This window comes from Grammomys surdaster, unplaced genomic scaffold, assembly GCF_004785775.1.
Source record: "Grammomys surdaster isolate TR1022 unplaced genomic scaffold, NIH_TR_1.0 134, whole genome shotgun sequence".
In the NCBI taxonomy this organism is placed as follows: Eukaryota; Metazoa; Chordata; class Mammalia; order Rodentia; family Muridae; genus Grammomys; species Grammomys surdaster.
The window spans coordinates 2904752-2912867 of record NW_021604592.1 but is presented as its reverse complement, the minus strand read 5'-3'; positions in this window follow the sequence as shown (position 1 = coordinate 2912867).

Sequence of the window (8116 nt, the reverse complement as noted above, 5' to 3'; positions counted from 1 at the left end):
GAGAGAGAGAGAGAGAGAGAGAGAGAGAGAGAGAGAGAGAGAGAGAGAGAGAGAAGAGAGGGAACAAGAGAATACAAGGCTAAGAGAGAGAGAAGAGAGAAGAGAGAGAACAGGAGAATACAAGGCAAGGCGGCGCGGGGACCGAGCCCGGGCCAAGCGCGAGGCTTCGGGTGGGACGCTGTCCCCTGCCTGAGCTGGCTGCAGCAGCCAGGATCTGAGCGCTCGCAGCGCAGCGGCGCGGGATTGCGGGGACGCGCTCCGGGCTGGGCACGCGCAGCGCGCGGGGGCGGGGGAGCAGGAGTGCGGGCGGGGGCCGGGGTCGCGCAGCAGCAGAAGAGGGGCGTGGCGGAGCCCAGCCGGTTCCAGCCCCGCGCCTCTCCCCCGCCGGAGGCTGGAGGTGGAGTGGAACCCGCTGGGGCTTAGAATCTTCGCGGAGAAAAAGGTCTCTTCATTAAGGCTCCTTCATCCCGCTAGGAAGACGTAAGAGGAGGCTGGGTCCCCATTGTCCCGCACAGCTTGGGGCTGACCTTTTGGCTTCACCCCTGAGGAAGTCTTTTTTCTTTGTTTATTGTCGTCTCTGTAGTTACCAAGCAGGTCCTATCTGGAAGGGGTGAAGGGAGCCTGGGTAAACTGAGCTCCCCCCCCCCCAAACACACACGTTTTTCCTTTTTCCTGGTGAGTTAAGTAGTTCCAGTCCCCCCATTACCATTAGGGTAGTTAAGTCCAATCACTTCCAGCACTGTTGTGACCATTTGGTCCTGGCTGACCCTTCATTAGATCCCAATCATTCTGCCATGCTGTGCACAGCTGTGGGGAACTCTTCAACACTGTCCTGGTCCTGCTGCAAGGATCTCCCCAAGTGTCCCTTTGCACAGGATCCTCCTGCAGGAAGATTTTTTAATTGCTTGATTGAAGGATACACAAAAGAACTATAATACACACCCCGTGCTTCCTCGGAACTGAGCATGTGGTTCTCTCCTTAAGAGCCTGTTTCTATGGAGGTGTTTGTTTGCCGTGTAGGCGCATGAATACTATAACCTGAACTCCTGGCTTGGGGGCAGGGTAGGGAATTTTATAGGTATTCCTGAAATGTTTGAGGAATTATGTTGAGGTCCACATGAAACAAGTTAACTGGTGGTAATGTCACCCAATCGCCTAAATACACCGACCTGAGTATTCATGAGATTTTCATATACATGATGTGGTTTAGTTATTGGTACATTTTACACTGATAAGAGACTCTATTCGGAACCTTTTAGGAGTCACATTCAAAGGCACAGAAAACCAAGTTCTGGAATTATCCCTGGTCCTCAGTTTGATGTAGGCATCTGTACAGCATGTACTCTTGGGTTCTGTTATTGTCTCAAAGCCAGTGCTGTAGCTTTATAAAATTCAAAGGATGCTTAATGCATACAAATTGGGATTCCAAGTCTGTTTCAGCTGTGACTACCAGTTCTCACAGAATTCCCACCGCCTCTGAACACTGGGCTCAATGTACAGAGCTAATGATGCAAGCTTGCTATCTGTTCGTGGATGGTGAATGCACTGTAGTCACTAAAGGACAGATCTGGAAGATAGAGTGTTTGTTTCGGAGCACACATTAGTTTAAGAAGTTAACCCTTGATCCTATTCTTCCCATGTGTAGAAATAGAAATTATAATAGTGATCGAGAGTTTCCGTAAGGAAAGAAAATTTCTGGTCATTTTTGCTAACATAACAACAGGTGTGTATATCCACTGGAAATGCATCCAGGGTTCAGGAAAAGAAAAGTGTTTATTGAATGTGGGCTGGAGAGGGCAGAGACATTTTCCTGGAGATGTACAGAAAGAACAGTTGGAGAATCTGATTATCAAACAGGCTGGAGACCAAACTGAAAGTCACTGAAGTCACATGTTTTATTGAAAGCACTGTCATTTCCAGCAGACTGAGAATGCTCATACTACGGCCAGCATTGATTTCCTCATGAAGGAGCTGGTACCTAAGCTGGTAAGTCTTTCACTTTGAACACCTAGGGAACCACAAAAAAGAACTTCAACTGCTTAGTAGAGGCTGGGTACATGCAAGACGGCTCAGTGCATGAAGGCACTAGCCCCACTAAGAAGTGACTTTCATAGGTTGCCCTCTCTTTTATTCGAATGCTGTGGCATGCACCACCCTCAAATAAAATAAATAAATAAATAAATAAATAAATAAATCTAAAATTAAAATAAAATAGAAGCTAAGTTCACACAGGGAAAATGTATGTAATATAGTATGTCTCAATTATCAAGGGTTCTCCACTAGCCTGGGAGAATAGTCCAGCAATAACAATGATTACGTTAGCTCTTCATTAGTTTGTATTAGAGTTGATTCGCCAAAGTCCCAGTAGAAACAAAAGTTTCTCTAGAAGAGCCAATAGGTGAATCTATGATCCCTGATAACTCCATTCACATGGTTAAGAATATTACCAATCACCTGTGAAGGCACAAAAGGCAACCTGAGGAGTGATCATTCTGCACTGGGGTTTGTAGGGGAAACTGAGCGTCAGCTAATTCTCCAGAGTGACAGCAATGAGAAGTTGAGCTGGAGAAGCAGCTGATATGGCTCTGATAGTTCCGTGGAGAGATGATGGAGAGGAAGGTTGAAGTCCTTGAAAAGTAGGCCCGTTGAAATAGCTAAGCTGGAGAAGCATAGAAGACATCAAATGAGCCAGAACATCAGGAACCTACTGTCTCATTTTCACAAGTTCTGGCAAATGTCATCTGATTGATGTACATTAGCTGTTGTGGGTCACTTGTGAGGCCATACGATCACACAGCATCAGGTTAGCCATCGTGTCACATGCCTTTAATAGCAGCACTCAGGAGGCCGAGATAGGCTGATCTCTTGAGTGTTGGAGGCCAGCCTGGTGTACATAGTGTGTTCTAGAACAGCTAGGGCCACATAAAGGTACTCTGTCTCAGAAACTTCCACACACAAACACACACACACATACACACCACCTCCCTCATTTGGAGTCTGAATATGTGTTGGTATATGTATATATGCCTATATGTAATATATAAGTCATATGTAATATATATATATGTACAAACATACATACATTTGATTAGAAACAGAGACAGAATAAACATGTGTAAAGCCTTAGTAAATTAGATTCATTTGATTATCATTTATAGACAGTCTTAGAGGATGCTGGAACATCCAAAGCCCTGGAAGCATCATTACTATCTCTGTCAGATATATAACATACCACTGAATGTTGAAAGAAGAGAAGAGATCCTGTCATCTGTTCTTATCGGATGAAAGATTAGATCTAGAAGGAGATAATGATTACTTGGTTGAAGACTACCAAATATTTCCGAACTCAGAATTTAATAGGGAGGAAAGACTTTCGAGTAAATCGCTTGGTCACTGGACACACTTCCCCTTTATGCCCATTAAGCGTCAGACACTGATAAGAAGGAATGTTACCATCCCTATCACAGACTGATAGTCTAAGAGAAGAAAACAGCTGTCATTGGAAAACAATCTTGCATGCAACTGGTAGGTAAATAGATGAGATTCAGCTAAATTTAAATATTAATGTTGAATAATTCTACAATGCAAAGTAATTTTAGTGTACTACAATGTACTAAATTTAATGAAGTATTTTAGTATGATGAGGCATTTTTCACTATGAAATGATCATTAGGATACTTCAGCTGAATATTTGTGACATATTTATAGTTATTAGGGAGCATTTATATAAAATCCAAACTTAAGAAAATGCTTTGGATTTTCTCTACAAAATCATAAAGCCTTGATATGTTTTTGAGTTCCTACATGTTAAGGTTGGTCATTTGCAGTTAAGAAATAGCCATGTTTTTCACGATTTTTTTTCACAACTCCACAAATTATTTCCATTGAAAACCATACTGAAGCAAAGTTGGTGAGCTGAACCAAGTATTGAGTGTAGTCTGGTAAGGAAGTAGTGATTTTTTTTCTCAAGAAAAGCATATCTTTATAATTGAGATGTTTTCAGAAGCAGGTCTCATTTTACAAGAAATGTGTAGCTTAGATTATTAGACGAGATTTATCTCATGCTTTGTGCTTTACAGATTTTGTTTACATCTGAAGAATAATTTTACTTTTTGTAGTGTAGTCAGGTGATTTGTTTGGATTTGTCTTAACTGTTACTTTCTGTTCACTCTTTGCACCTTGGCTTTGCATCTTTGCTTCTCATGACTCTTGCAAGTGTAGACTAGTCCTTTGCAGGGTCTCTGTGAGAGGTCAACGGTGAGATGGATTTGATCCTGAGACCATCTGGAATTGACAAAATTATACTTGAGAGAAAAACTTAGCATGTTACATATGTACTTTTTGTGTTGTGGTCCACAATAAAATTATTCAGTTTAAACTTATAAAATTCCAAGTATGCAATTCAGTGATAAATCTGCATTAATGAACAGTGAATGACAGTAATTCTTCCTTGTCCAGAACATTTGACATCCTAGGAGATTCTGATAACTCTTCTCCCTGGGTGCCAATAGATTAATCTATTGTATAGTTTGAACTTAAAAAAGTGGTAGAAAATAATCATACGTTTGGAATGTACTTATAGTTGAAATATCTTAAATTTCAATTTTTCTTTTATGCTAAAAATCATTATCATGAAGAGCCTATCTTTTATCTGTCAAGGTTAGCTGCTAGTGCAAGAAACTGTAGCCTGGCTTGCCATCAACAGAAATCTATTTGGAGACTGTGGTCCAGGATCACTGATAGCGTTTTTTTGCATGTGGTAAGACCCAGTTCCTCCTTTGTTAATGTCTGGCTTCTTACTGAAACCTAGCATGGTCAGTGGGCAGAGTCACTTTCCAGAGCCTCATCGAAGGCATTAATCTCCTTTGGCAAAGACTCACCCTTAGGATATAATCAGCTCCCAAAAGACCCAACTCCAAGAGTTCCACATGAGGACTGGGTTTCAGTGCATATGTTTATAGGGAATGAGAAGACTTTTAAGTGTTTGTTCTGTTATGATTCCGTAATGGTGGATATGTCCATTTGTTGGTACACTTTTTAGAATTAAAGGTATTAAGAATCTTTCAGAGCCTAGCTTTATCCCAACCTAAACTATTTTTTATTTGATCAATCTCCTGTAAAATTATTTTGATTATTTTTTTTTTTTGGTTTTTTCAAGACAGGGTTTCTCTGTGTAGCCCTGGCTGTCCTGGAACTCACTCTGTAGACCAGGCTGGCCTCGAACTCAGAGATCCACCTGCCTCTGCCTCCCAAGTGTGGGATTAAAGGCATGCACCACCACCACCCGGCCAATTATTTTGATTTTTAAGTAGATTTTATTTTTAGAATAGGTTCAGGCTCAGGTTGAGTGATTAAGTATAAAATTCAGACTTCCCACATATTTCTTGCACCTAGAGGTTCACAACCTCCCCTTATCATCGTCCCAGTGATACATGTGTTATGATGAATGAATTTACACAAGCATACTATTTTTGAAAAAAAAAGTAACATATTAGGCTTACTCTCAATCTTGTATATTCTACAGATTATGTCAAAACTGTAATTGTATACACTGGATTGATTCATAAATACATGGAAAGATGACAGACATATACATACACAGAACATACATATGGAGAGATACAGATATTGATAATATAGCATCACACAACAACCTCATTGCCCTAAAATCCTTCGTGCTTTGATATTGACTTCCTATAATTTTCATTTTTTCAAATGTCTTGTGGTTGGATATCATGCAAGATGTATCTTTTTCAGGTTACTTTCCTTCCATTAACAATTTTTCTTAAGTTCCTTCAAGTCTTCATAGCTTGATAGGTCATTTCCTTTTAGTACTGGGTAGTACATTGGATGTGATAAAGTTTATTTGTCCATTCACCCAGTGAGGAGCATCACGGTTGCTCTTCTAACAGTTATAAGCCAGGTAAGTATAAGTATCCATATGCAGGCTTTTGTGTAGATGCAAGCTTTCAACCCATTTGGGTAAACACCATGGAGAATGGTTGATTGCTGCATCATTTAATAGTGTGTTTAGTTTTATAAGAATCTTCCGAACTCTCTTCTTAAACAGTCTTCTATTTTCACTAGCAATGAATTAGAATTCTGGTTATTCCACGCACTTACCAAAACTTGTTTGTGTCAGTGTTCCATATGGTGACTATTTTCATACAGAGTAGTACTTAATCATTGTTTCAATTTAAAATCTCAAATGGCATAGATGCTAAAATAATGGAAAAAGTGAAATGAGTTCCTGTGTACACATTGTCCATGTTCTCCAGTTAATTTTACATTTCTTATTGTTCCTGACTATTTTCTTCAACATCTATTTATCATACCTACATCCAAAAGCCAAAAGGTTCTCTTGGAAAAACAGTTGGATTCATGTAAATTGCTTCATCACCTCCTCTTGGGGAAATTTTGCTTTGCTGGATTCTTGACAACACTAAAGGAGCTTTAGCTCATTGCAGAGTACCATATTGAAAGCCTAATTTATGATCACTTAAAAGAAGAATTGGTGGTCACCGGGATCCATCTTGAGCTATTTAAGAATAAGCTGTGCTTGTTCATGTTTTCTCCTTAGTAAAGTTGCCTATGATTTTTAAAATATTTATTCAGAGCTGTAACTCTCTACCTCTCACGTCTCGCTCACCTTGCTTCTGGCTGGTTATTTTCAGTGCCCTGTCCTTAGTCCTTCTTTACTTTACTCCATGCTCCATTTCAGAGTAAATTTCTAAAACAAGCATCTATTTATTTATTTATTTATTTATTTAATCATAATTTTTACTTATTCACACAGGGGTTATAAACACAGAAAGGCAGGACATGGGGATGGGGATGACACTGGAGTGTGGGTGTTCAAGGGGAATACAGATATCTTCAGAACCGGGTATTGACCGGGTGAAGTTTCAGGGGACAAGTCACTATGACTCTGCCTATGACTCGCTTGTCCTTATCTAAGTTGGTATTATCCTCCAAGGCTACCTATTTACAAGGTCTATGACTACTCAGGCTGGTAAATTTCCACAAAAGCTGCCTGTTTACAATAGCTTATAGCCATCTGTTTCAGTGTTTTCCACAGAGACCCAAGACTTGGTGTTAGTATACATGTATGACAGGCCTATTGCTGATTTTAGGCCTATGGCTGATTTTAGGCCTTCAGTGTATAAGCAGGGCTGCCCCTGACATCTCCCTTCTCTAAGTATAGAAGGGCTGTGGCAATTCTAATCTTTCGAAGGCGGGGATAGAGGCCTGACCTCCAGTAACTGAAGGGGACCTTGTAATGGCTCCAGTCCCCCTGCCGTTGTCCAGTGAGGCATGAGGGCCATACTCATCCCAATGCCTTTTTCCTGGAGAGGGGATACTTTTGACATCAACCCCTATGCAGTCAGGCTTTAAAACTAACATCTTAAGGTGAACTACAAGCTAGTAAATAAGAACCTGTACCAGTGACTACTTCTTAAGACGTGATATATTATTCAAAATTCATCATTTTTTTCTTATGCTAGGAGCTTTTATTGGGGACACTCATGTTAGTATGCAGTGTTCTCTATTAAGTGTTGGTTGTATAAAAGTGATTATTTTATTTATTGTATATTTAGAGAAAGGATGACAATTCCTCTTGTATATTGTGTTGGCTCTAAGCAGGGACCATCTTTAGATCTCACTCCCTCTGCTCTATCTCCCTTGTGGAGGTGATGGAAATCATATTCTACTCATAAGCTTAACTTAAACATTGATTGCTATATACACCTTAGATAAGTGTCCAAGTTATGGTAAAATTGAAAGATAGTATAAAATAAGTTTTGGAAATCAACAAACGAGAATAATAAATTTTGGCTAAAATAGTCTCAATATAAGTATTTCTTGCAGATAGTTATCCAAAAGTTTAACCCATTTTAAATTAAACATAACTTACAAGCACCCTAAATGAGCATATATATATATATATATATATATATATATATGTAATTTTTAAAACAGCATCATTGACAGATGAGTATGGTTGTTGCCCCTCTGCAAGCCCAGAACCTGTGAGGCTGAGGAAGGAGGGTCATAAGTTTATATCCAAGCTGAACTATCTCAAAAACAAAATAAGCAAACACACACAAAGATATAT